The sequence below is a fragment of the Sinocyclocheilus rhinocerous genome, unplaced genomic scaffold, assembly GCF_001515625.1.
Source record: "Sinocyclocheilus rhinocerous isolate Xijiao unplaced genomic scaffold, SAMN03320098_v1.1 scaffold10781, whole genome shotgun sequence".
Lineage (NCBI taxonomy): Eukaryota > Metazoa > Chordata > Actinopteri > Cypriniformes > Cyprinidae > Sinocyclocheilus > Sinocyclocheilus rhinocerous.
The window spans coordinates 1-16,822 of NW_015630623.1; the positions used below are offsets into that span (position 1 = coordinate 1).

Consider the following 16,822-nt stretch of genomic DNA (forward strand, 5'->3'; position numbering starts at 1 on the left):
TAATATTTACCATTACAGTGATATAATGACAGATCCAAATCAAGATGATGCCATGGACACTTCTGCAGAGACATACTATGGAGCACATGAACAGTGTGACTCTGATACATCAGACCACAGCATGGGTAAGAGAACAATATATGATGTTTTTGTACTGTATAACACCTGAATAACACTTGCTAATATGTTGTATGTTGTGGTGAATTCATGTGTTTAACAACAGTTCTTTGGTGTTTATTATAGAGTCCATATTTCCCAATTTGACCATTGCATTAACTGGAAATTCTTCATCAGTTCTGTTTGGAAATGAAAACCTTCTACTAGGACAAAAACAACCAAATATTGAAAATGCAGCAATATCCAGGATTGTACGTTTACAGAAGAAGATATCTGAACGTCACGTTTCTGTGATCAACATGATTGACTTGCATGATGCTGAACTTTACCTGGACTGTGTGGATCATCTCATTGGTCAGCTAGTGAATGAAAATGAAATCCACACCTTCATCTTTGTTGTGCGACTGGGCCAATTAACAGATGCTGATTAGATGGGTCTTGAATGGTTACAGAGAGTGTTTGGTGACAAAGTTCTTCAGTTTGTAATGATTCTCTTTACCTATGACAGAGAAGAAGAGTGTGACACTATAATAGATGATCTTAAGAAAAACCCAGTTCTGGAGCAGCTGCTGGAGAAATGTGGAGGAAGATATCTGTCCTGCAATAAGATGATTAACAACCAATCAGAGATGAGAGACCTGATGAACAAGACTGAGCGTCTGTATAAAGAGAATAAACAGCAGAGCTACAGTGGAGAGATGTACAACACAGCAATAAGACAGAGAGAAGAGCTGAAAAACGTTGAACGTCAAAGTGGTAAGAAAGCACACAGATGTGGTTTCCTTATGTTTCACATGTTATTTTTTTCTCTATAATGTTTATTTTCCCTGGGTGATGATAAAACATCAACATGTACAAAAAATGTTCCTTAATGCATCCCTCATTATAAATCACAATTCATCTTAAATTCAGCACCAAGTGCATCAACTCCACCTGCAGAAAACCCATAGGTACCTCCTTTATGCTTTAGAGGAAGTGTGGCACTCACTCATCTCATGGGAAACCTCATAAACCATTTGTGCTGTAGGCACTTCCCGGGTTCTGCCCAAGATTTGTGTGTGTGTTTATATACACTATAATAATAATAATAATAATAATTCATTACATTTATATAGCGCTTTTCTAGGCACTCAAAGCGCTTTACATTGTCAGGGGGTATCTCCTCATCCACCACCAGAATGGTTGATCAACCACGACATTAAAATCTCCTGCCTAATATTGTAGCTAATAAAGCAACACCTTGAACTATTTGTCATGTTTCTCAAACCATTCCTGATTAGTTTCTGCAGTGGGACAGGGTGCATTATCCTGCTGAAAGAGGCCACTGTCATCAGTGCACACTATTGCCATGAAGGGGTGTACATGGTTTACAACAGTCTTTAGGTAAGATGGTACATATCAAAGTAGCATCCACATGAATGACAGGACCCAAGGTTTCCCAGCAGAACATTGCCCAGAGCGTAACACTGCCTCTGCCGGCCTGCCTTTCTCCCATAGTACACCCTGCAACCTTCATCCATTTCTACATTTTTACGGTTCTGATGCCTGCTTGCCCATATTAGGTGCTTTCAGTGGTCATCGTGGCCAGCAAGTTGACCTACAGTAGCTCTTTTTTGCGATCGGAGCAGGCATTCTAGTCTTCGCTCCCCTTGTGCATCAATGAGTCTTGGGTGCCCATGCCAGCTTATCACTTGTCCTTCCTTGAACCAGTTTTAGATGGATACTAACCACGGCATACTGGGAACAGCATACTAGACCTGTGCTCGGACTCAGTCGTCTAGCTAGCACTATTTAAAGGGATAGTTCACCCAAAATTGAAAATTCAGTCCTTAATTACTCACCCTCGTGTTGTTCCAAACCCGCAAGACCTTCTTTCATTTTCGTAACACAATTTAAGAAATTTTTGATGAAATCTGAGAGCTCTCTGACCCTCCCATAGACAGCAAGGGAACTACCACGGTCAAGGCACAAAAAAGTACCAAGATGATCGACAAAGTAGTCCGTGTGACATCAGTGGTTTAACCGTAATGTTACGAAGCTACGAAAATACTTTTTTTGCGCAAAGAAAACAAAAATAACGACTTTACTTTATTCCACATTTTCGTCTCTACTGCGTCACTTGTGGACACGCATTCATGACAGTACCATGATGCAAGCGTGTGGTGGCGCTGGCGCTGACCCAGATCCGGCGTGATGACGTTGAACACATGCGCCGTGCCTTTGGGCAAAAAAAGTATTCTCGTAGCTTCGTAACATTACAGTTGAACCACTGATGTCACATGGACTACTTTGTCGATCATCTTGGTACTTTTCTGTGCCTTGACCGTGGTAGTTACCTTGCTGTCTATGGGAGGGTCAGAGAGCCCTCAGATTTCAGGGTGAGTAATTAATGACAACATTTTCATTTTTGGGTGAACTATCCCTTTAACTTTTGTCAAAGTCACTCTTTTTTTTTGTTTTTCACTTGCCCATTTTTCCTGCTTCCAACACATGAAATTCAAGAACTGACTGTTCACTTGCTGCCTAATATATCCCACCCCTTGACAGGGTGCCACTGTAACAACATTATCAATTTTATTCACTTCACCTGTCAGTGGTTTTAAATGCTATGGCTGATCAGTGTATACACAAAGCAATTATCACGTTATCAATTATCTCATCAAAATGTTGGTCATTTGCACATATAATGATAATAATATTCATGGATATTATGATTCTTTATTCCATAAGATAGATGGGCAAATGCCAAAAGTGGGTCGGATCGGATCACTTCAAGAGTGTTCACCAAACTAAATGCCAATTCAGACAGGATTAGTTTCAGGACACATGCATGTAAAGTAATTGTCACTGTGGAAGTCTGTAATGTTTATTGTCTGTTCACACGGGATAAGCAATGTCTTTAAAAATCACAGAAATGGGTGTGTCAAGATATTAAATCTATATGCAACAGCTAACATGAATAAGTCATTAAAAGTGAATGAAAAATCTATCATGAAACAGAAGACATTTTTCATCTATACTGTTTATTTTATATACTGTATGTCATAAAGACTTTTTCAAATAATAAAAAAAATATTAATGTTCTGTTTACTTTTTTGCTTCTTTTAAGATGATAGACCCACAAGAATGGAGAACACAGCATCAGAGACTAGTGAAAAACACAAGGTGAGCGCCTGGACATTTTAAGAATTAGCTGCATTAATAAAACAAAGTGCAGTCTTATTTAATTTGTTACCTTTCTGTTATATTCATGGTAACCATGTTGTAGGGGAATCACAGTTAGACAGTATATAGAGACCACTATGCTCAATAAAGGTCAGGAGTCAAATCTTCTGTTTAATCAGTTGACAAGAGAGTTTACTGAAGACAGAATTCTCCACACTTCCAAAGGCTGTAGAAAATGAATAAGAGGATCCATTCTCGAACTGTCTTACGCCCCTTTCACACATACTCCGTTTGCAGTGCATATTTTTTTCCATACCCATGGTAAAAGGTTAGAGCATTCACGCTGCACATGAATGCAGTCCGGCAATGTTTTCCAGCAATTATTTCCGCACAGTGTCTATTTTTGCTGTGCTGCATGCACTGAATTAAAGTAACAGTGCTTTGTTTGCAGTAAAAATTAACATAGATTGACACGAAAATGTAGTAATTGCACCATGCATATAATTAAAGTGGGGATCTAATGCTATTTAATGCATTCTGAGTTATTTACACTGTTAAAGAGTTGGATTTGCATGCTAAACATGGCCAAAGTTTCAAAAACTATTTGGATGAAAATATTAGAATCCATCATTTAGCTGATTCCCCTCTATGGCAGTGAGGTGTGGGGTCCACTGACAAATCCAAATCAAGAACTGACCAAATGGAACAATCATCCAATTGAAACCCTGCACGCAGAATTCTGTAAACATATTCTACGTGTCAACTGGAACACAACAAACAATGCATGCAGGGCAGAATTAGGCAAATATCCACTAATTATAAAAATACAGAAAAGGGTAATTAAATTCTGGAAGCATTTAAAACTCAGTGACCCAAGAGATGAGCAATAAAACAGCACAAATAAAACACAATTACATTAAACATTGGGAATCTCAAAAAAAAAAAAAAATGCAATGCTATTTGGCACAAAATACTGTATGTACCACACTGCATACTGTATGTACCGGACTGCATATGCACTGCAAACGGAGTATGTGTGAAACGGGCATTAGAATACAGAAACACTAGTACTTATAGTCATATGGATGATCTGTTGACATCATTTGTACAGGTTCTGATAGAATAACAGTACAGATAATTGTTGTAATGTCCAAACATGGTATTCTGTTCTTTACAAAGTCATGACAAAGACGACCCAGGACTGTATCAAACACATATGGGATAACATTCCTTTCCTAGAACTCCAGCAGCTGGTCTCCTCTGTTCCCAGAAATATACGGACTGTTGTTAAAGGGGTCATATGATGCGATTTCAAGTTCCCTTTCATGGGAACTTCGAACTGCGTCCTCTAGGGGTCGCTATGGGGAACGCTCATATGACCCCTTTAAAAGAAGAGGAGATTCTACACAGTGCTAAACATGGACCTGTCCCAAATTTTGAGATATGTTGCAGCCATCAAATTCAAAATTACCTTATTTTTTCCTTAAAATGGTACAGTTTAAAGGCAGGGTAATTTGGTTCAAAAATTTTTTTTTTGTTATGCTGGTTGTAAGTCTCTTCACATCCTGATAGCAATCAATACGTTTAGTGGTCTAAATGTATTTATATGTCTGTGGAAGGCATAGGACCATAAAATGTTCGACCAATCAGATTATTCAGTCCAAACATTACAATAGGCTATCCTCCCTGCCTTTCACCGTATGGATTTTCATACCTCTGCGCACCCTGTACGCACAGACATGATACATAATCAGCGCATTCCATTACGCTATTGTAGACCCAGCGAGAATGGAAGGCCTCATTTTTGTAATATTATGCACTTTGTACTGTAATGTTTTCTCACTGGTGAATGAGACATGAGGTTATCTGACAGAGTTACATTCAATCCTCCACCAACACCATCTCTCATCGTGTCGTGGATTAGCCTCTGGTCAGCCTGTGTGTGTTCATGTGTTTTGGAGGAGGCGTGGCTTTACAGAGTGATTATACAGGGAAGCTGGAATCTTGCTTTTAAAGCTAGCATGCTATTGCTAGCCTCTTCGAAATCACCTACCCTACCTTTAATCATTTTATATGTTTTCCATGTTCTGTTGTGACTAAAATATTAATGTACGAGATTTGCTAATTATTGCATTCTGTTTTTTATTTATATTTTACACAGTGTCCCAACTTTTTTGGAATTGGGGTTGAACATTTTTGTTCTCTTGAAGCTGGGCTAAATGAGTAAACACTGTTACTGCATTCCTGAAATGCATCAGACCCTCAGTCACCTCTCAGATACCAAATACAGACATTGCCATAACATTAATATCAGGAAAGATGCCCTGGTTTTAAGAAAATTATGATTGCCTATTCATTGTATAATGAAAAAGGAGGTGATAGTAAATCCACCCCTTCAATGTTTACTTGTCTTAGAATGTCTTAGAATATAAAACAGAGTATTGATATCTTGATCATTTTTGATGATCATTGACAATGGGTCTCATTCACTAAGCATGCGTACACACAAATGTGTGCGTGAAACAAATCATGATTCACTAAAACATTCATAGTAAAATTTATTCTAAATTTAAGAAAAAATATAGGAACAGGAACACATACGCAAAAACCACACTCTGGCCAGTCTTAATCTATATAATCTCTATCCCTCTCTCTCTATAGTTAAGACAAAATGTATGTTTCATCTTGGGATAATAGTTATATGCTATATAATTTTATATATAATTACAGTAAAATGTGTATTTCATCTTCAAATTATTTATACTGTGAAAGAGTAAGAAAAGCTACGTTAGACTATAACTCGAGCTGCGAGGTTTCTCTGAATACCAGCGCTTGCACAGCCAGCTAATGAGAGCTCTGTAAACTGGGTCTGTATAAAAGGTGTTTTATTGTGTATGAACTGGTTTTGAGGACTGCACACTTATCATTGCTCAAAGATCTGGCGAGAGCGCATCTGTAGAGAGTGTCATATGTGGATGCGTGGAGTATCTTTGACGCGAGTGACGAAAGGCGGTAAAGGAAAGGTTGTGCGGAAAGCCCTAATATGGAGATAGTCTGGGCATGTTTTATGCAAATGTATAACCCTGTGCATGCGGCCGCTCATTTAAAATACTACAAATTCACTAACATTAGGACGCGGTTAAGAAAAAATCCACGTGCCTACACACGTGTTGTGAATTAGGCAGAAAGGTTTCGTGTGAATTTCGAATGCACGTATAAATATAAATAATCTACGCAATTATTAGTTCAAGTTTCAAGTTTATTTGTATAGCGCTTTTCACGATACAAATCATTAGTGAATGAGACCCAATGTTTCTATGATTCAGTAGTCTTTGCTAAACAAAGATTACTGTTAATTTACTCACCCTCAGGTAATCCAAGATGTAGGTGACTTTTTTCTTCAGCAGAACAGTGAAGAAGATTTTTAGCTGAAACCATGGTCCTTGTTGATTGATTAGTCAGTGGCTACCGGCACTTTAAGAGTCAAAAAATCATATCAGACAATACAAAATACCTGTGGCTCCTGACGACATATGAATGGTCTTATGAAGCAAAACGATCAGTCTGTGCAAGAAGAAAAATAGTCACCTAAATCTTGACTGGCCTGAGGGTGAGTAATTTAACATCAATTTTTCATTTTTGAGTGAACTATCCCTTTAACGTTCACTTGGGCACCATTTTTTTTTAAAGTGAGGTCAGAGTAATGATAATATTGTTCTTTCGAACAACAGTAAATAATCCAAGTAAATGTAATGTTTGTTTATTCAACAGGGAAAAATCTAAAACTTTGGATCAACAGGAGTCAACTCAGATCAACACCTACAAAAGGAAAAGGCTAAAACACTGAATTATATATTTCACAGACTTAATCTGGAAGACAGGCACCACAACAGACTGACAGCTGCAGATGTTCTTCAGATAACCAAACATTCATTACAGTCATATGAGTCTTGTGCTGAGGAGGAACTGGTTCAGACTTTCATACAAAAACTACTGATGATGAACTACAGAGCAAGATACATGAAAACTAAAGAAACCAATGAACAGGATAACACACAACAAAGAGAGAATGATTCCTCTGAAGATGAGAGTGATATTTTTGATGTTTTTAAGGAGATATCTTTATCAAAAACAAGTCAGTCTGACCTCATTCACCCAATGGATGTTCAGATGGCCGTGTTTCATTGTGCTGATGGTTTCCTGAAGCAACTGATGGTGACTAAACTGTCCCAGTGTCAGTATGCTCTGCCTCTGCTTGTTCCTGATCCATTCACACAACATATTGAGTTTCCTCTTTGGACATTCAGACAAATCAGCAAGAGTTGGAAGATGAGAAACAACAGCAATGAGATCATCAGTCAAACCCAGCCGATTTACAAGGCACAAACTCCAATGGTGTCTTGCTTCAGGTTTGGCCCTGTATCTTCATCCAAGTCTCATCTATTGAACAGTCTGATCAATGAGAAACACAATACGTTCTTCCACAGGAACTGCCCAGGCAGCAGCAGAACCAGAGTCCTGATGGATGGACTTGTGGAGATCGCCTGGTTCTGCCCCTCTGGGAAAGACACAGATAAATTCACTGACTGTGTTGTGTTCTGTAATCTACACGGTGATGCAGGAGACCATGAGAAACAGCTCCAGATCCTCACTGAAATGGCCTCAGTCAATGTTGTTCTTCTACCACGACTGGATAGGAATGACAAACATGCTGCAAAGATACAAATCTTGTCCAAGAACAGAAAGCCACTCATTCTACTGACTGAGGATGAATCTGCTGTAACTAAGAAGAAAGGGAAATTCAAGATTGGTTTAAAAGACAGAAATCAGTCAGATGTATCTGAAGATCTCAGGAGAGCCATAAATGAGTGTCTCTCAGAATCATCGTCCACTTTCAGACTTGAAGATGTGTCCAAACACTCAGACATCAGAGTAGATGAGGAAGATGATGATGACTGCAGGAGAGGAAGAGAAGCAGCACAGCAGATGATGAGTTTACTGGAGAAGAAAGATCTGAGAGAAATCAAAGAATAATAAAGACAGAAATCAGTCAGATGTATCTGAAGATCTCAGGAGAGCCATAAATGAGTGTCTCTCAGAATCATCGTCCACTTTCAGACTTGAAGATGTGTCCAAACACTCAGACATCAGAGTAGATGAGGAAGATGATGATGACTGCAGGAGAGGAAGAGAAGCAGCACAAAAGATGATGGGTTTACTGGAAAAGAAAGATCTCATAGAAATCAAAGAATCATTTCTGCCTCATCAGGGGAAACTGTGGCATCAGTGGAGTCAGAAGAACAAAGAACTACATCGACCTCGAGCATATGAGACAGAAATTGACATCAGTAGAAAACATACAGAAATGAAGAAAATACGTGAAGGGCAGCATCAATTTGACATCAATCCATTTATGAAGCTCTTTATTAGAGAAATGAACTCAAATACTGGGTATAAGATGTTTTTCTTAAATGGCTCAGAATCCTCCTGGATGAACATACATCAGCTGATCTGTCTGCTCTACAACACAAGTATAATAAAAAGTGGTCAGCAGTTGTAAAACTGAGAGAGGATCCTGCAAAATATGAACAACTCAAATCTGAACAAGCAGAACTTGAGAAGATATCTGAGGAACTTCAATCTGCAGCCTTTGGTTCGGAGCACATCATGAGGGAGATCGGTCAGATCTATGAATCATGTTCATCTGTCAAGAAGAGCAAGAAAGACCTGCAGTTTCACTTTTATTCTCTCCCGAGGCTTGCGGCAGAGATGATGATCTCTGGATTTCCACTGGAGCTGATGGATGGAGATGCTGCTCATGTTCCTCTGATCTGGATCTCTGCTGTTCTAGATCAACTCATCCAGAAACTGGGAGACCAAAGAGTCTTTGTGCTGTCAGTTTTAGGTATTCAGAGCTCTGGGAAATCCACAATGCTGAATGCCATGTTTGGACTCCAGTTTGCTGTCAGTGTGGGCAGGTGCACCAGAGGAGCTTTCATGCAGCTGCTCAGAGTCTCAGACGAGATGAAAACACTGCTGAACTTTGACTATATTCTAGTTGTTGATACGGAAGGTCTTCGTGCTCTAGAACTGGCTGGAAGATCAACAAGACATCACGACAATGAATTGGCCACATTTGTTGTTGGTCTGGGAAATCTGACATTGATCAACATCTTTGGAGAAAACCCAGCTGAGATGCAGGACATTCTTCAGATTGTTGTTCAGGCCTTCCTGAGGATGAAAAAGGTCAGACTGAATCCCAGCTGTGTGTTTGTGCACCAGAATGTTTCAGACGTCACAGCTGGAGAGAAGAACATGGAGGGAAGGAGACGACTGCAGGAGAAACTGGATGAGATGACAAAAATCGCTGCTAAAGATGAAGTCTGTGATGCAGAATGTTTTAGTGATATCATTAGATTTGATGTTCAGAAAGATGTGAAGTATTTTGCCCAGCTTTGGGAAGGCAGCCCACCCATGGCACCACCAAACCCAAACTACTGTGAAAATATTCATGAACTGAAGGAAACTATTATGTCTCATGCCTCAAAATCACATGGAATGAGGCTGATACACTTAAAATATCGTATTAAAGATCTCTGGGAGGCTTTACTGAATGAAAGATTCGTCTTCAGCTTCAGAAATTCTCTGGAGATTTCAGCCTACAGGAAACTGGAGACAGAATACAGCAAGTGGTCCTGGAGTCTTCGTAGTGCCATGATGGAAATTGACAACAAACTTCACAACAAAATAGAAAATGAAGCAATTCATAAAGTTGAGGAAACTGATCTTCAAAGAGAACTGAAGAAGACAAGTGAGGAAGTGAAAAAGTCAATGTCTGAATTCTTTGAGAAAGACAGGGATGAAGATATACTGATTCAGTGGAAAACATCATTTGAAATCAAAATCAGAGAGCTTCAGGAAAACATTGTAAGAGAAACAAAGAGGAAATTAAATGAGATTCTTCAGAAGCGAGACCTGAAGAAAAAGATTGATGCTCAGAGGAAACATCATGAAAACACACTCTATGAAAAGAGCAAAGAACTTGCCTTAAAACTCAAAGATAAAACAAATGATGAAGAAACACTGAAGAAAGAGTTTGATTTGTTCTGGAAACAATGTGTGAAGATCATCATAAGAGACACTCCTCCAATTAAAAAAATTGAAATAATGAGAGATGTGAGAGAGATCCTCAGTGACATCTATGAAAGTGTTTCTGTAGATCACTGGACGGAGAGCAGAGATATTTTCTCTAAACTGAGTTATTCAGATTATGTAAAACTAAAGAAATCCAGTGGAATTACAGGAGCTTTAACAAATGTCTACAGATCAACTAAAGAGATGTTGGGTTATATTCTGTCTAAAGAAGATGAAGCCCAAATAAGATCATTAGTCACAGATGTTGTTCAGCAAACAAGCAGAATGATTCAATCATTTAACATTTCAAAGATGAGCTACAACATCAGCTGCATTCAGCATCTCATAGATTACATCAAAGCAAGAGTAATAGATCATCAGGAAGGACGAGTGAATTATGTGTTCAAGAATGAATTCTTCATAGATTTGGTTCTTTCCATCTGCAAGAGAGCAAACAAGATGATCACTGACCAACACAGACTGTTGAGGGAAGCCAATGATCCTTTAATATATGTTGAGAAGAAGAGAAAAGAGTACTATAGTATTTTCCAGAAATACTGTCATGGATCCGCATCAGCTGCCATTTTTGGTGAGATCATCTGTCAGAAACTTAAAGAGCCCATTGAGCAGAGAGTCTACAAGAAGACTGCCAAAGATTTGGCAGGTGAAATGAGAACAAACTGCCTATCATTGAATGGAAACAGATCAAATCTGGAGAAACACATCCTGAAGGGTCTGAATACTTTCCGTACCCACTGTATATATATATATATACACCTTGCTACGTGTACTGTGTTAGGCTAACCGAGACTTGTCATTTGCACTTATATATTGTTGCTCTTTTGTTAGTTTTGACTGCTTTTATTGTCCTCATTTGTAAGTCGCTTTGGATAAAAGCGTCTGCTAAATGACTAAATAAATAAATAAATAAATAAAAATAAATAAAACAGGCATTCTTTTATATTTTACTATTTTTTTTTCTTCTTATATTGTTTATAATTAATAGATTGAGGAATACTAAGAAAGTTGATGTTTAACTTTAAAAACTGAAGGAGGGAGAGGGTAGAGAATGATGTCCCGGGTCGCTAAAGACCCGATGTATGCATTTAAAGGTTAACAAAAATATTCTCTTAAGTTTTTACTTACTGAAAGATATGTGTTTCAAAGGTCACAGTCTACAGGAAACTAGAGACTGAATACAGCAAGTGGTCCTGGAGTCTTCGCAGTGCCATGATGGAAACTGAGAACAAACTGCACAACAAAATAGAAAATGAAACCATTCATGAGATTGATGAAACTGATCTTCACAGAGAACTAAAGAAGACCAATGAAGAAGTGGAAAAATCAATGTCTGAATTCTTTGAGAAAGACAGAGATAAAGATATACTGATTCAGTGGAAAACATCATTTGAAATCAAAATCAGAGAGCTTCAGGAAAACATTGTAAGAGAAACAAAGAGGAAATTAAATGAGATTCTTCAGAAGCGAGACCTGAAGAAAAAGATTGATGCTCAGAGGAAACATCATGAAAACACACTCTATGAAAAGAGCAAAGAACTTGCCTTAAAACTCAAAGATAAAACAAATGATGAAGAAACACTGAAGAAAGAGTTTGATTTGTTCTGGAAACAATGTGTGAAGATCATCATAAGAGACACTCCTCCAATTAAAAAAATTGAAATAATGAGAGATGTGAGAGAGATCCTCAGTGACATCTATGAAAGTGTTTCTGTAGATCACTGGACGGAGAGCAGAGATATTTTCTCTAAACTGAGTTATTCAGATTATGTAAAACTAAAGAAATCCAGTGGAATTACAGGAGCTTTAACAAATGTCTACAGATCAACTAAAGAGATGTTGGGTTATATTCTGTCTAAAGAAGATGAAGCCCAAATAAGATCATTAGTCACAGATGTTGTTCAGCAAACAAGCAGAATGATTCAATCATTTAACATTTCAAAGATGAGCTACAACATCAGCTGCATTCAGCATCTCATAGATTACATCAAAGCAAGAGTAATAGATCATCAGGAAGGACGAGTGAATTATGTGTTCAAGAATGAATTCTTCATAGATTTGGTTCTTTCCATCTGCAAGAGAGCAAACAAGATGATCACTGACCAACACAGACTGTTGAGGGAAGCCAATGATCCTTTAATATATGTTGAGAAGAAGAGAAAAGAGTACTATAGTATTTTCCAGAAATACTGTCATGGATCCGCATCAGCTGCCATTTTTGGTGAGATCATCTGTCAGAAACTTAAAGAGCCCATTGAGCAGAGTGTCTACAAGAAGACTGCCAAAGATTTGGCAGGTGAAATGAGAACAAACTGCCTATCATTGAATGGAAACAGATCAAATCTGGAGAAACACATCCTGAAGACTCTGGCAGAAGAAGAGGATTTTGGTAATTACATGAACTACATTCATAATCCCAGAGATCACTTCAAGGGTTTCATCAGAAATGAAGTAAGTCAGTACATCACTGCTAAATTCAGTGTCAGTATTTTACTCAAGATGAAAGAGAACATTAAACTGCTGCAGCAGAAGATCATGAAAGCAGCACATGGATCTACTGAACATGTTCAAGTGAACAGAGGAGATGTTGGTTTGTGGTTGAAGAGTTTCACATAGCAGCTCTCAGATAAGCTGGCCTTCTCTGTAAAAGACCTCAATGGAGTGAAACATGATGATGTTGATGATTTCAATCTCCTAGAAGATGTGATAAGAAAAGAATTTCCTGCTATAATGTCTGAGATCAGCTGGAGATTGAACGCAAAGTTATTTGATGGAAAACTGGATCTCCAGTTCAGACCAGATGAGCTTCTGATTGATCACTTCTGTCAGTGCTGTTGGGTTCAGTGTCCATTCTGTGCAACAATCTGCACCAACACCATAGAAAACCATGATGGAGATCACTGTGCTCCTTTCCATCGAGTAAATGGACTAAATGGAATCAACTACTGGCAAACAACATATTTGTCTATTCAAATCTGCACATCAGCAGTAGCAAGCAGTCATCTAACCCTTAAGTGTAACTTCTCTGAGATACTCTGGAGAGATTACAGAACAGCAGGAGGAGTTTATGCAAAGTGGAGCATCACGCCTGATCTTTCTGAACTGCCCTACTGGAAGTGGTTTGTGTGCAGATTCCAAAAATATCTGGAAAAACACTACAGTAAAACATTCACTGATTGTGGTACAATCCCATATGAATGGAGAAAATACTCAAAACAGGATGCTATTGAGAGTTTGGATAAATATAGCTAATGAAGCATATGAAGAAGGAGACTCTTACATCTGCTATCAGATTCTCCTCAGAGGAGTTTCTCTGACATTCATCACTGAGACTCTAAGCTCATCTACACCCCAGAGGAGCACAGCTTCATCAAATACACCAGGGTCCATATTCACAAAACATTTTTATCTTACCGCTAAGAGTTTTTAGGCAAGAGTTTCCTCTTAAAACCTATTCACAAAGCTGCTGAGAGCAACTTTTACTTAGGAATTGGGCGTTGCTATTTGGAGGCAAGTGAAATAGACTGCGCCATTGACCAACTAAAACCTGGTCTAAAGTCAATGGCGCAGTATTTTTTTGTTATTTAAAGAGCGCATTAGTAATATGCGCCTATAGGCGGGTCCACAACGTGCCATTGTTAAACTAGCAAAAGTGGATTCGGACTTGCCCTAAGTGCACCTGAGCCTTGCGCTTCAGACCATGTGCTTAGATCATTAAAACAGGGCCCAAAATCTGTCATCATTTTTGTTCAGAGTAATACATCATTCAAAACTGTCAGTGGTCTACTTTTATTTGTTTACATTCACAAAATCAACAAAACGTTGTACTTTTGTAAAATAAAGAAAACAAACAGGATGCACTTTCTGTCGTCTCGGTCTCCGGTAAAATGGAGCTCATCACAAAAATGTATGACACTCCTTGTATGGTCTACTTCCCTCAAAGACATTAGAAATATATCTATAGAAAGCTTGAAATGTCTGCTTTTAAAATGAACCAATTCAAACTGAAAACAAATACTCTCTGATTACATAATCCATATGAAATTTGCATTTCTCTCTGAAGGCGCGTCGCTGCAGAAATGGTGAGTCAGCATCCACTTCATCTTCACTGACTTTTTTATTAGTTTATTAATAAATAATTAAAACATCTCCTTGCTATTTTTTCCCCTGACACATTCATAGTCATTACTTTTGCCGGTGCTTTGCAGCAAGCTTCATGTGTGTGCTTGAGCATGGAATAGACTAGGGCTGCCCCCTAATAGTCGACTAACAGTCGATCAGAAGAGGCTTGGTCGACCAAAATTTGATTGGTCGCTTAGTCGCAGAAAAAAAAGAAATTAAAAAAAATCCACAGGCAAAGTCAAGCAGTCCGTGATGGACAGATCATTAACGGCTGGTCTATGGTAATACAGTACATCCAAACGCTCGCCTATCATTCATTGATTAATCAAATATGGCTTATCATCTGAATTATGTAAGTATTAGCAACTTTACATGGCCGCTCAATCTAATGTTAACCTAGAGAAATGTGCGCTATTCAAGTGTGTGGAAGCTGAACAGTAGCAGTCACTGCATGACAGATGGAGGTGCGCTCACTTGCTCTTAAAATACTCCCTCATTTTTGGTAATACAGATAAGAGTAATCTGTAAATACTCTACGTTTATTTGTGTGCACTCACAATAACAACAAAACATTGTGCTTTTGTAAAATAAAGCACTCAGGATGCGCTTACTGTTGTCTCAGTCTCTGTGAACTTGAGCGTGAAACTCCGAATCTCCGTGTGTGCTTGCCTTACAGAAATAAAAATCTATAGAGAGCGAAATGTCTACCTTCAAATGAACCAATTCAAATGGAAAACAAGTATTTTCAGATTATGTAATCCGTATGAAACATGCATGCAGGCGCATCCATTACTGCGGAGATGATGAGTCAGTGTCGCCGACTTCATCTCATAGTCTAAAAAGAAAAGAAAGCACTAGTTTATCAATACGTTATTAAAATGTTAAGTTGTGGACATTTCTAGAATAGACTATTAAAGGCTCATCATGGTTTACTTCTTGCCCAACTTGTACGTGAAAAGAAGGAAAATTTTAATTAAATTAAAGGCAAATTATCGTGAAATGTTTCTAAATATGTTTACATTCCAAGGCAACAGCCATTTTAGGATGGTTTGTGGTATAGTCTTAGTGACTACCCCTAACTTTTCACAAATTTAGGTGTTGATTTTAGGATTAAAACGCTTTCTTGGAGCAAAAATTTAGGAGTCCTAAAATTAGGACTGACACACATTATTTTTAAAAGTTTCTCCTAAATTGGTAAGTTAGGAGCTACTTTTAGCCTTAAGATGCTTTGTGAATGTGGTCCCTGAAGAGGATTAAAGACAGGATTCAGTTCCACATACATGATCTGAACTACAAAACAAACTATTTCTGAACATATGCATGACTGATGAAGCTCAAAATCTTTGATGTATATTACAGTTCATTACCAATCAAAACAGCTTAATGTCTTATCAAGATTTATGATAAGGGTAGACGTTTGAATATATAAATGTGGAGTGACATTGGTAAAGCTCAGTTCTGGTATTCATTCGAATGTCTCAGACCTGTTGATCTAAACATCTCAGAAGACATATAATGAATTAATCTGTTTAAAAGACCTTGTCAAGTTTCCTTTTTACTTTTATTTACTATGTACTTTTATTATGTGAAACTTTATTTTGAATTTAGAAATTGAAATTATTAAAACATGAGCATTGTGAAGGTATGTATAGGGTTATTATGAGTGAACTCAACCAGAGGTCCCCGGATCAAATTTTTGATTTTGTCAATATTTTTTTTCTGAGGAAAGATAAACATGCATAGTGATGAATGTCATGGATGTACATTTACTGAGTAATCCACTATTTTGTAGAGGGGGGTCAAAATGACAATTTTCACCAGAGAATCTGAGCCAAATTACAGCGGGTTAAAATGACTTTATAAAGATTGCAGCATCATTATATTAAGTTTTACACAGAGATTGGTAGGTCTATTAGCAAAATCTGTTGAAAAATGGGAAAAAGCACTTTAAGTTTTTTCTCCAAAGTTTGCTTAACTCTAACTCAAATATCTTAATGCCTTTTTAGATTGTGGGTCTTAACAAACTTTCCTTTCGGTATCTTCATTTTTAAGGCCCTGTATGGTTCAGATCCAGAGATATTGGAATTTCAGTATGGCTCCAGGAGTATACACATTGTCAGTGGTCAAAAAACAAATGTGGGTCACTTTGCATACAAATGATACTACTTTTCTTTTAAAGAGGAATAAACAAATAATGTTGAAACTAGAGATGTATCTCATTTTGTTCTGTCAAAACAACTGCATTTAACATACCTCTCTGAGTGCC

At 37.9% G+C, this 16,822-nt stretch overlaps 1 pseudogene; it reads left to right on the forward strand.

The window, feature by feature from the left end:
• Nucleotides 1-23: 23 nt before the first annotated feature.
• LOC107740697 (interferon-induced very large GTPase 1-like) lies at nt 24-14,010 on the forward strand (annotated as a pseudogene).
• Nucleotides 14,011-16,822: the final 2,812 nt, after the last annotated feature.